The following is a 13,993-nucleotide window of genomic DNA, read 5'->3' as shown; positions in this document are numbered from 1 at the left end:
GAGATGGTCCTCCCAGCAACAACTGTAGATCACCACGTCATCCAGGTATGCAGCCAGATATTCAATGTGGGCCTGCAGGAGCCAGTCCATCAGCTGCTGAAAGATTGCAGGGGCCTCATTTAAACCAAAGGGCATCCAAGTAAATTGGTAGAGACTTTTGCTGTCTTCTCCTCGGACCCCCAGCTCCATCTGCCAGTATGGTCCCATCTGCTTGGGTCCCTTGGACTTCTTGGAGATTCTTCCGAGTGAGCACCCCAGCCTGGGCTAACCAGTCCTGCAAAGTAAGGACATACTGGAATAGTCCCTGAGACCGGGATGGGGGTCCGCTTCTTCACAAGGTCTAATATACCATGGGGCTGCCGCCTGTACAATAACTCAAAGGGAGAAAACTTCATCAAAGCCTGGGACACTTCATGGATGGTCAGGAGTAGGGTTTGTCGGGGGAGAATTTACCGCGCATCCTCTTCAGAGGAACAGCTCCACAAGACCGTCTGTTTGGGGGTGGTATATAGACATCTGCAGCTTCTTAATCCCCAAGATGCTGTACACTTCCCGGAGTAGGCAGGAGGTAAAGTTTGTTCCCTGGTCGGAGAGGATATCCTGGGGTAGGCCTTCCCTGGCGAAGATTTTCAGCAGCTTCGCAGTGGCGGTTTGGGCCGTGGCATTCCTCAGAGGGATGGCCTCAGGAAAGTGGGTAGCATAGTCCATAACCACCAGAATGTAGCGGAACCCAGCCGTGCTTTTGGCGAGGGGTCCCACCAGGTCCATCGCAGCCCTCTCAAAGGGGGTTCTGACCGAGGGAGAGGCACTAGGAGGGCTCTTGGTACGCCAGGAGGTGCCACCATTTGGCACTCTGGGCATGATGCACAGTAGGCTTTCACTTCCTGGTGCACCCCTGGCCAGCAAAAGCAGGTCAAGACCTGGGCTGGGGTCTTCTCTAGCCCCAGCTGGCCGGAGGCGGGAATATTGTGGGCCAATTGCAGGACGGCCTGTTTGCAGGCCCAGTGTACCACCAACTGATACTAGGGCTCCTAAGTCCAGGGGTCCCGTTTGACTCAATACAAATGGTCGGCGCAGAGTTCAAAGCGGGGTCATAGGCTGGGCTTATCCATGCCGTTAGCTACCCCATCCACGAACGCGAGTTGCTCATATGCCTAGCTCAGAGTAGGGTCTTCCCATTGATCCTGACAGAGGTCCCCTAGGATGCTCTGGGAAGGGCCATCTCCCTCCAACGGGCCCAGGTTGGCATTTTCAGTCCCTTCGTGGTTGCCAGATGGCATTGGGATTGTCTCGGACTCCTGGTTCTCCTGGTCAGGGAATTTGCCCTGAGAGGCTATCCCGAGGAGGGTTACCCACCTGGGAAGCTCTCAATGGGCGACAGCCTGCATGACTTGGGGGAACTCCAGCCAGTCCTGGCCAAGAATAATCGGGTAGGGCAAAATAATGGCTATCCCTACCTGCTGCACTCAGGTTACCCCATTGATGGTTAACAGGATGGGGCAGGTGGGGTATTCCCTCACATTCCCATGGATGCATTAGAGGGGGACCCATCCTAGGGTCCATCCACCTGTCGGGACCAGCTCCCAGTGGACCAGTGTCTGTCTGCATCCTGAGTCGACTAGCACCTGTACCTGCTGGTCGGACAGCCCCATGGAGATTGTCACTTTAACAATCCGTTGCCGCTGGGCTCGCCCTTCTCCAGTGCATCCCAGACCAAATGAGCAATCCATAGCCAGGCATTGTCTTTTAAGGTAGCCGTATTGGCCACAGGAGGGCCAGGGTGAGGTTCTGGTTTTGCGGGCATGGACTGGGGGCCAGGGTCCTCTCTTGACCATGGGAATGTGCCTCACTTTTTTGGGGGCTTGGAGGCACCACACATGGAACTACTAAGTAGCTGTAAATGGTAATCAAGAGAATCGTACTCAACCTACCTAGCTGAGCTTCATACTAGTAACTGTATTCGTGTCTGAAGGCACCACCGTGAGGGAAATATAATGTCATCCTCATTATACAAGAGGGCAAACTGAGACACAGAAGGCCAAATTTTTCCTAGTGTAATATCTTGGGAGCCAATGTAGTTACATCAGGGATGAATTTGGCCCAGAGAGTTTAAATAACTTGCATAAGGTCACTTGGTAAGCCAATAGCAGAACTATTCTAGCACTAAAACTCAGACATTCCCAGCTCCCACTCCCATGATTAAGTCACTAGACTATTCTGATCCTCAAACAGGACTAAGGATTTAGAAGTACCATTGAAACATCAGGACTACGAATGCAAATGTTCCTTTCATTTTTACTACTCGATTTCAGAAGCTATGTTTGGGCTGGCTGGTATAGGGGAATTCAATACATTGGAAATTATTTAAAGATTTTAATGGAGCTGTCTGAATTATTCATTGTGAATAATTCATCTGACCACCGTGGGAATTGTTTTGTCAAATAAATTATTCATAATTCCTTTTTTATTATTATTATTAATCAGCCGTGAGACTTGAACAAAGTCAGAATTTGGCTCTGCATATATTTTGCCCATCAAAGGGAGAACAAAAGATCTTTTCTTTTACTTCTGGTACTTGGATTTATTTTTCTTCCTTGTTCAGTTTATGATTTATGAACGGGTGTGGACAAAAATAACGAAGGAGACTAAACGGAAAGAGAAGTGCAAAAGCACATGCATTTCCTCTTCAGACTTTAGGTCATTAATGTTCAAGCTGGCTCATACATAAACAGATAAAACAGGGAAAACTCAATTTCCCTATGCTGTTGCTTATATTGAATGATGTTCAACAAAACCACATTTTCCCCTCCTATTTCTCTTCATGCACTTTAGTATTGTATGTATATTCAACTCTGTTCCTCAGGCTCTGCTCATAGAATCATAGAATCATAGAATATTAGAGTTGGAAGGGACCTCAGGAGGTCATCTAGTCCAACCCCCTGCTCAAAGCAGGACTAACCTCTGCTATATCATCCCAACCAGGGCTTTGTCAAGCCGCAGCTTAAAAACCTCTATGTCATGAAGTACTGTGGTTGCCCATAAAGGGGAAAAAATTCAGCATTTACTAAGCTACCACTCAGTGGTATTGAAATATCACAATTCTTCTTTCTACTTAAAATAGAAAATAAGTGCACTGACTCTTTAGTATTGGCCAATGTTGATTTTTTTTTAAATGGTACTGTTGCCAATTATAACTATTTCACATACAGGATGCTGTGTTTAATTTGGACAGTCTGGGGAAAAAGGTGTGAGACTTGGTTACAACAGCATACTGGGGTTCTAATTTAGGCACGCTAAGCCAAGTCATCCACTGCATAACACTGGGGAAGATTGTTTAACTTCCTTGTGCCTCAAATAATACTTGTACAAATGAGAATAAGTAGGACCTAACTACATCACTGGCACTAATAGATGGATGTCATTTATGTGCATATCGAAGAACAAGGTATTTTCAATCATTAGTGGGCTATTCCAACCCACAGATCACTCTCTTTGTGCATCTGTGCTCTCCTGAGACCATTTCCATTATGTTCTGATGGGCTGATTGATCCATTAACTGCACTGAGCCTTTATCAAGATTGAATGACATACCAATTTCGGAGCATTAGACAAATTGTCATGGCAGGCTGTACCATTTAGACATAAATATGTGTTGAAGACACATTCGTAGCTAAATTGCCAGAAGGGAAGCTAAGATTCATGAGGACTTCATCTTCTAGAGCTATTTTTCTAAGCAAATACAATCATGAAGGATTGTGAGAGCCATGCCAATATGATTTGTTAGATGCTATGTTATGCAGAAATGGACTTTGGCCCATGTTAAATCTGATCTATTAGGAGTTGTTTTGCTGTATGGAATGGGCACTTTGATGTACACTTCCAAAGAGGAGGGTAATTGCAGAAGAGCAGAGGCATAGCAATAAATAAGTCTGTGTCAGTTCTACTTTGTAAGATACAATGGACCAAATAGTGTGTTATCCTGAAACCCAGAAGCAGGTTATGCTGTCCAGGGCAACAGTCTGGCCATGCAGTGACTCACAATGTCCCCCGGACCATCTATACCATAAATTAAAGCTACCCTCCTCTTTTGGAACTCCTTCAAGTGCAGGTGCTGCTATTGGTTCAGGTGATTTGCAGATTATACCTACCTGCGCTGCTTTATATGTAAATCTAGCCCCTAGTTTCTACCAGAGAAAAGTATAACACAAACCAATGACTGGAAGTTGAAGCTAGACAAATTCAAACTGGAAATAAGATGTAAATTTTTAATGGTGAGAGTAATTAACCATTGGAACAATTTACCAAGGGTTGCGTTGCTGACAATTTTAAAATCAAGATTGGATGTTTTTCTAAAAGTTATGGTCCAGGAATTATTCTGGGAAGTTCTATGGCCTCAGGACGTTAGACTAGATGATCACGACAGTCTCTTTTGGTCTTTGGATCTACAAATCTATACACTTACATTACTAAATTCTGAATTGTTAAACTAGTATTAATAGTGATGGAAATTTATACCATTATCTTTTTAATCTGAACTCTAATATTAGCAGTTTAAATGACATCACTTTTGGCAGTAAAACTTCAGCCAAAAGTAGATTCAGATGGAAGAATTGTAATTAAAATGTTTTTCACAATACAGTTGCAGGTTACACGTGGCGAGAAATGCTTCTCTCCACAAGCATTTTCCAATTGCTATGTTGAGCAAAACAATGACAGTTTTCTTTTAAGATCAGTGTGGTTTCCAGTTCTTCATCTGTTTGGTTCTGCTGTGCACGTCTGGAGTCAGACTGCCACAGATACAAGAAACAGTCAGTCGTAGAACTGAGACTATACACAAGCAACCCAGTGTCAGATTGATCAGACAGCAAGGAGGATTGGGCACTTGTCTTGTATTGTTGCTTAGAAAGCAATGATTTGTTGTGCCACTTCATACAGATAAATGAGGTCTGCAGTCAAAGTGGGTCTTCTAATTGAATTATCCCACTAACCAGATTTCGGTAACCTTAAAAGGTCAGACCATATAAAGAAGGCTGTATTCCGGGAGCAAATCTAGCTGACATATTGCACAATTAACCCACAGGTCTTCCCTATCTATGATCATTGTTACAACCGTATGAACTTAGCATCTTAAATTTTCCTTGTGGAGAAGACATAAGGTAAACAATTATTTTTACTTAAAGTATTAGGCAGTTAGTGTAGGAAACCCTGCTGTTAGTAGTTGGCACAGTTTCTCTTCTAAATACTTTGCAAACGTTAAGTCCCTGTCCTGCAAAGGGTCTACCCATGTGGAATCGGTTGCAGGATTGGGAGCTGATTAATACAATACCTTATGAACTGGGAAAGTATAATTATTGGTCCCATTTCACAGTGAGGAAACTGATGCAAAGAATTTAAGGAACATGTCATTTCATTTCTCTGCTGGTATTGGAACTCTAGGTGTAGATTGGAAGGTTTCATGTGTGCTAGGGGAATTTTTTTACCGCTTGTTTTGAGAACAAGACCCTAGGCAACATTTTCCCCTCTATTGGCTTCTACATTTCTTTAGGTGTTCACATTCTTCCTCTTCTTATAGTATATACACATGCACCTAATGTACAGTGCCTTCTGGAGCTCATCTGGAGCAGTGTTTTGTGACACACATTTTAAGGCTAAGTAGATTTTAAGGCTAGAAGAACCATTATGATCACCTACTCTGTCCTATTACATTAACATAATGATTTCTGCTTTTTACTCAGTGTTTTCTGCACCAATAATTGGAGCCGAGCTAAATCATCTGTTTTAGCAAGACATCCCGAGGTAAATTGTTCCAGTAGTTAACTACCCTTGCAGTTTAAAATGTGCACCTTATTTCTAGTTTTAAACTGTTTGGCCTTCACATTCCAGCCATTAGATCTTGTTATACTTTTGGCAGTTAGATTAAAGAGCCTTTCATATCAAATAGCCTCCCCTTGTAGAGTAATTATAGATGAGAGCCAGCTGACATTTTTATAACTAATTTTTTTAAACAGAAAAATGGCTTTATTTTTTCAAAAATGAAAATTTTCCCAAAAGATTGTCAATGCTGTCAAAATTTTCCATGATGTGCTAAAAGTTGCTGTGTTTTTAACAATTAAATTATCAAAAATATTACTGAAAAGGTTATCGAAATATTTCATTTACCAAAACCCAGATTTTTTGTAAATACATTTGATTTTCACAAACCAAAAGTGACAAATGGATAATCCTAGGTTTACAATTATTATAAAGTACAACTGCAAGCCTGAAGTGGAAAGAATTAATCATGCCCTGTGAAGAATCACGCGCTTATAACTGGACGCTCAAAAGTTTTTCAGAATCAGAGAATTCATGTAATTTGCAAACTTTTCCCAGAAACATAAAAAGTGAAATGTCTCTTTCTTCTTCTTTCCATTTCCTTTATAAAACTGTGGTTTTGGCTGACAGTCATTTGTAAGAAATGGAATGTTACCTATTATAAAACAGCACAATGGACCTCAGATGCCAGCTGTAAGGAAAGGCCATTATGATATTCCTCATTAATAGTTTTGATTCTTATTGTTGTCTCTATTGTCCATCCAGAAAAAGTACAGGAGGCACTGGATGTGGTTTTAATTAGGCCGCAACTTTTTTCTTAATTATCTGGGGGTATCTGGTAGATAAAATTGTATAGTACAGCTAATTCCATAATCTTTTCCTTATATTTGGGGGCTGACATCAGACCTTCCCCTTCCCCATCCTGGTCCCAGTCAACCCGATGCTGGGAATTTGCTACCCACTCCTTGTATGAGGGTTGGGGGGAGTTATCAAGGAGAAGGGGCAGGTTGTTCCCCACTGTAAAACTCATAAGAGCCCTGAACCCCCTTTCTCTGCTTCCTTAAATCCGTTACCAATTTAGTTTACCTGATTCGTGTCCATTCCCTACAGAGCACCTGCACTGGGCCTCCACCACAAGCTTAAAAATGAGTTAAGACATTATAGCCTAATCCCACTTTCTTACCCCACCAGGCCCTTGCTTCACTGTGGGGCAGAGGATATGATATTCCTTATTAATTGTTTTGTTTCTTATTGTTGTCCTCATTTTCCTATGTTTCTCTTGGCTATAGTGGGTAGCACCTGTGATATGTCTGTCACGGCGTCAAGCTTTTTAAAAGTTTCAAACTCATATTGGATCATTTCTAAGCTATCTGGAACGAAGTTTCTGGAAAGAGGAGACTTGGCAAGTATATCAAACACATTCTGCAAATATTGATCCTGATGACATAGATGTGTGCGCTGATCAAAGCCTCTGGGAGAGACCACACAACTTTTTAAAAGCACCTGAGAAGGTGTGATTTTGATACTTACTTATGATACATACTTTGTAGTGATGAACCTGAAAACATGCTAGTTCTTTTATGATCAAACTGAACTATATTAAGACAAACAATTTAGATCAGTATAATACAGTGGGGTCTCATTTAAACCAATGGAGGACAGAAAATTAGATTCAAGTCTCAACCTCTGTCCTTAAACTATCCTTTAAAACAACCACAGCCGCCACCTACTCTGTGCAAATGTAGTGCTTCTGAAAGGTGTCAAATTGACAGCTCTGGAGACTGAAGTCATACACGCGGCTGAAGAACAGCTACAGTAATGGATATTGGCAATGAAGCTTCTGAATCCTCCGACTTCTCAACTAAAAGACCTCAGCCCTGATTTGGAGGAACCACTTCGTAGTCTGCAGTCCATGTCCATTCAGTCCTCAGCCTCTCTGCTGAGTCTAAAGGAGACAATGATGAGGATGGTTTTTGTAATGTGAATTCCTGTCCTTTGGGAATTGGATTTAGACCACAAAACTCATTACACATAGAAAACCAAACAACCATCAGTTTTCACTCACTGTGACTACTGACTTGGGCCAGGCTCTATTATCAGTCCCCTAAATCATCCTATTCCTTAGTTCCTACTGTTGTGTCTTGATTTGTAAGATAAACGACTATTTGACAAATTGGGCAGTACCCAGTCAAAATGCAGTGGATTAAAGATGGCTTTTCCTCTCAGACATTTCTTGCTTTGTTGTGTTTATGGCTGAGCCTTATGGATATTTGAACACAGCTTGTTTAGTTTAATTTTCTTTTTGAAAGAAGCAAAGAATGCCATTGACATACAAGCTGGTCTGAGGCTTCTGTGGGCCCAATATTATGTCATTGGACTGACTGAGATGAAGCTGCATTTTAGGTATTATAATTATTGTTAATACAGAAGCAGAGTATACAGCATATAACAACTGCAAAAGAAGTTAGACACGAAGCTGTGGATGTAATAACAGTATCATATTTTAAAGCACTAGGATACTGATACTTACAGCCTGATTGTGCCTTATAGGCACTGGCTCTACGGATGATTTATATTTGCTAGCAATTGTCTGTTGTTTCTGCATTTATGCTCATTAAGCGCTCTATCCAAATTCCATTGAAGTCAATGGAAATCTTTCCATTGATTTCAACTGCTTTTTGCTCAGGCCCTGTTTCTTAAAGTGAAGATTTTTGTTTGGTTGGTTTTGTTTTTAAAGGAAAACGTCTGCTTAAGAGGAAATCTCTGAGATGGGTGGACAAGGATACAGTTACAGCCTAATAAATCATTTATTCTTTACATTGTTTTCCTATGTCTTTCCTTTCAGTTATTTTTGTGTAGGTTACAAGGAACAGTGAATCTAAGAGATTAAGCAATACAATGGAGGAGTCACTTGTTATTTTCCATATAGAAAAGTCCTATGCATTTTAACAGAGAATAATATGGAGGATTGGGCCAAAAGAAATCTAATGAGGTTCAACAAGAAATCTAATGAGGTTCAACAAGGACAAGTGCAGAGTCCTCCACTTAGGAAGGAAGAATCCCATGCACAGCTATAGACTGGGGACCGACGAGCTGGGCAGCAGCTCTGCAGAAAAGGACCTGGGGGTAACAGTGGATAAGAAGCTGGATATGAGTCAGCAGTGTGCCCTGGTTGTCAAGAAGGCTAATGGCATATTGGGCTGCATTAGGAGGGGCATTGCCAGCAGGTCACGGGAAGTGATTATTCCCCTCTATTCGGCATTGGTGAGGCCGCATTTAGAATATTGTGTCCAGTTTTGGGCCCCCCACTACAAAAAGGATGTGGACAAGTTAGAGAGAGTGCAGCGGAGGGCAACCAAAATGATTAGGGGGCTGGAGCACAGGACTTATGAGGAGAGGCTGAGGGAACTGGGCTTGTTTAGTCTGCAAAAGAGAAGAGTGAGGGGGGATTTGATAGCGGCCTTTAACTACCTGAAAGGGGTTCCAGAGAGGATGGGGCTAGGCTGTTCTCGGTGGTGGCAGATGACAGAACAAGGAGCAACGGTCTCAAGTTGCAGTTGGGGAGGTCTAGGTTGGACATTAGGAAAAAGTTTTTCACTAGGAGGGTGGTGAAGCACTGGAATGGGTTACCTAGGGAGGTGGTGGAATCTCCATCCTTAGAAGTTTTTAAGCTGAGGCTTGACAAAGCCCTGGTTGGGATGATATAGCTGAGGTTAGTCCTGCTTTGAGCAGGGGGTTGGACTAGATGACCTCCTGAGGTCCCTTCCAACTCTAATATTCTATGATTCTATGATTTTATGAATATCCTTTCTAATTGGATTTTTAACCATCTTCAGAGATAATTTTATACCATGCTATAAAGTTGCACAGGATTTCTCAAAAAACCCATAGAAAGGGTATTCTCTATTCAATTCTGTCTATTTTATAGTAGTGTATATAGAATCCTCTTGGTTGAAAGATATTAAGTTAAGGGAATTTGATTGCTATGCAAAATCTTTGACCATACATCTATGTGAGGATCTTGTATAGTTTAATAGAATGGAAGTGATAAGGTTCCATAGAAATTATTGTAAAACTTATAAAATTGGAAAAGAACTCTCTCCTTTTTTTGTAACTCCCACAGAATTATATTTCAGAGATAAAATTATTTGTTAAATTCTATAACATGTTTAAAACAAAGATATAGAGAAGTCATCCTTTCCTGTTAAAATGTGAAGGATTTTTCCTTAGGGGTGAGATCTAACTTGTCAGGTAGTATATCAGTTAGAAGAATGTGAATGTTCATAAAAACATCCTTTGATTTCTGATTCTGTTTCATGTACGCTTATTTTTTCTCCATTTACTTCATTGGAGTTGCTCCTGATTTACACTGATCATGCTCAGTAATTATAAGTGAAGGAGAAGAAGGTATAGAGAAAAAAATAAGGCAGCAGATAATAGACAGGGGGTATTATGTACAAAAGTAGAGAGAATAATATTTGAACAGTTATATTTGCAAGTATTGTATAGTTTACTAGTGGAATGGGAGACATCCCTTTGTAAGATACAAGCTCCAGGCAAGAGCTAGCCAGAGTCTTGGATGACATTGAAACTGATGTCATAAATAGTAGCAGACTTCAGATCAGGTATGAAGAATTAGGGAGTACTGGACTTCAGGGTAGTTTTCTCATAAATCTTACTGGCTCGATGCTCAGAGCAACAATGTTCATGCTAGCAAAGCCAACATTTGCAAATAGGAACCCCATGGATACGAGAGTTATTTCCTATTCTAAGGATGGGGAAAAACTGGGGTAACTGATGTCAAATGCTGCAGCCATCATAATTAGACCAAAGTAGACTTGACATTCTATGTGGCTGACAAATGTATGCCTACAAGAGGATTTTAAATTGATTTAGCATAAGGGCCATCCATACCAGAATGAGCAGCTTCTGTATGTGCCTGGTAAGAGCACAGACAGAACTGGAGGAAGGACAGAGGAAAACATGTAGGAAGTCTATAAAAAAAGTCTATAAAAAAACTGTAGAAAGGAAGGAAGAAGCAGCTAAAATAAGCAGATGGGGGAACAGGGAGGAGATAATATGAAGCAGTGAAACAGATAACAGAAAACAGGAGGAATGTTCTTATGACACAAACATCAGGAAAAAAGGCAAACTCCAGAAAACAATGAAAAATGGTAACCAAAGGGAAATTCTGAAAGTATCTGTAAACAAAAAGAAGCAAATGTGAAACATGCAGGTAATGCTGCAATCATAATTTGTCTAGACATCTAAATCTGTCAAATAATTATTCACTTTGTTATGTATATACTTCACACCTCTTCATGTTACCATCATACAGAAACATTTATATTATTTTACCAGAAGAATCTGCATACATGTCAATTTATTTTGTTACTTTATATACTTTGTATATTTTAGCTGATTCCCTTTGGCTTTTGTCTAGGATATGGACCAGATCCTTCCCACAGATATATAGAAGCAACTCCCATTAAACTCACCAAGTGTTACTGTGATCCAAAGATCCCTTGATGCCAACTGGCAGAGGACACAGGGTTACTTAGGAGTACAGGAATCCCCTGGGTTCACCATAAAGGGACATGTAAGATTTCTACTGAAAACATGTGTCAGACTGGTCATCATAATCACTGTGAGCTGTGTGTATGGTAAATATGTGAGAAGTTATGCTGAAAATTGTTTTCTAGGCCTTGCAGTTAAAGGCAGGTTACTCAAAGTAGTGCATCTTGTGACAAAATTCTCCAGACAGGAGGCGGGAAACACTTATCTCCCTGATGGACCATTGTGTATTGCTAATAGACGACCATTAGCATACTTATTCTAATGCTAATGAAGAGCTTGTAAAATCTTCAGAAGGAAATTATTAGGAAGAGGTAAACTGGGGGAGGGGAAGCCAATTTTTAGGTGAAGATCATGTCTGATATATCTAGGGCGCAGATGGACTCCCAGGTATACTTCCATCTGTGAGGACAAGCTGCCAGTGGGCTTGGTTTTATGAGAGGAGGATCTCAGCCAACGGGGGTGAAAATTCTGGGAGAAGAACATGGGATAAGTTATCCTGTAGGAGACAGGGAATGTCTTGTGAGTTAAGTTTAGTCTCCAGGAAGTGTGTTATGATTTTGTTTTATTTGTAACCATTTGTTTCCAATGTTCTTACTTTCTATCATTTGAATTGCTATTCTTTGATAATAAACTGATTCTTGTTTTCCCTATAAAGTGCTGTGTGCTAAGCGGAGTAGCAATCCTGAGTTGAATCTTGTAAACTGGAGTGCACTGGGCACAGAGGAGCTGAGAGTTCTGAGATTGTTCAGTGGAAGAAGGGCTGAGCACTCCAGGGGATACTCAGAGGACTGGGGCGTTGGTGTGTGCCTAGTGCTATCCTATACAGAGAAAGCAAGGTCTCCGGCAGCCTGGAAGTAGTGCTTGTGTCGCCAGAGGGTGGTGGAGTCAGGGAGCTGATCCACAGCAGTCACAGACAAGAATCCTTCTTGCTAAGAGCTGGTGTTAGCAAGCTACTTCTCAATCCTGGGTATCCCTGGGCAGCAACACAGTTATGTACATATGCCAAAGGATGGGACTTAGAGAAATAGCATATATGCATATATATAATGTGTTTGTGTAAAGGGAATGTTGACATGATGGGCAGAACTGAAATGTAATAGGGCAATGAGTATCAATAGGAAGGGAAAGAATACAAAGGCTCAGATGTAGTTATAGTATGAAAGGGAAAGTGTTAAGTAGCTAACTGAGATAAAATACATTGGTGGAATTACAGGATAGGGTAGGGTCATTGGGCCAAATTAATAGGTAGCATAAATTATACATCAAAGTAAACTATATTGAAAGGCTAGAACAGAGAAGTGTAGCAGGAAAATCAGCTCCCAGGAATGCTAGAGAAGGTCCTTTCTCCCACCCTTCACTTCACTATACACTGAATTACAGTTTTCTGATAGTCGCTGTCGCATTGGTTAGATTGGGGGGAGGAGGGGGGCCGGCGGTGGCAGCATTTAACAATGGGTTAACATCCATATGTCAAAATCATAATAATTCATGTGAGATATGCCATGTCAGGTACTGTTAGGAAGGTTATAAGATGCTAAGTCAGATGATAATACTTATGTTCATGTGTAATATGTGAAATGGAAGTTATAGATATATTTGAGATATCTATATTTCAAATTGTGTTCCCTGGGCAACACCCCAAATAGGATGGCAGCAGGACAATAGCCTGCTTAATGGCCCATTAAGACACTCACGGATACAAGGGGCCCAGGAAGAAACTGAAGGCATACCTGAAGAGTTACCAGGATTGTCCCATGTGACTCTGGACTCCATTTTAGTTCTTGTAACATTCCACAAGACAGCATGGCCAAGGCCAAAGGGTATATAAGGCCAAGCCACAGAAACCATTTTGTCTTTGTTCCTGTTCAGCTACAGACACCTACCTACCTCTGGATCAATTCATTTTGCAACGAACTGAAGGACTTAGACCCATCCAGGTACTGGATGTGTACCAGAGGAACTGTACAAGCCTGCAAACTCCACAATTCTTCTAGAAACCTGATGTATATGGACTTTTAATCATTTGTATGTATCTGATTGCTCTAATCCTTTAACATTTCTCTCATGGTTTATTTCTTTCTTTTTACAATAAACCTTTAGTTTTAGTTACTAAAGGATTGACTGGCAGCATGGTATTTTAGGTAAGAGCCAAACTTATATTGAACTGATACTGTGGCTGACCCCCTGGGGTCAGAGGGAACCTTTTTAGTAAAGAGCATAGAGTTTAAATAACTGGTCTCTTTACTGGACCTAGTGCTGATTTGGGAGCCAGAAGCTGAAATGCAGTAAAGGGGGCTGTGTGTGTTTGTATACTGGCTTCTGTGGGGATTCAGAAGTGCAGTTTGTGGCCGGTTGGGAAGCCTGACTTCAGTGTCGCCCACCAGTGCTGGGAGAATCTGCTCTCCTTTCACAGCCTGCCCTGACCTTGGCATTATCAGGTGGCTGCCCTGGGCATAGGATGGGTCACAGTCCCCCCCGTCCCCCCCCAATTTCTGCCCAGAGACACATGACTCATCCCCAGGGTGCAGGGCAGAGGCAGGGGGTGGATGTTCTTGAGCCTCACTGCCAACTTCTCTTCTCCTCCCACATACCAGGGCTTGGCAAA

This window comes from Emydura macquarii, unplaced genomic scaffold (assembly GCF_026122565.2).
Source record: "Emydura macquarii macquarii isolate MOO-44397 ecotype Brisbane River unplaced genomic scaffold, CSIRO-AGI_Emac_v2 contig_1108, whole genome shotgun sequence".
NCBI classification, from domain to species: domain Eukaryota; kingdom Metazoa; phylum Chordata; order Testudines; family Chelidae; genus Emydura; species Emydura macquarii.
This window is presented reverse-complemented; position numbering follows the sequence as displayed.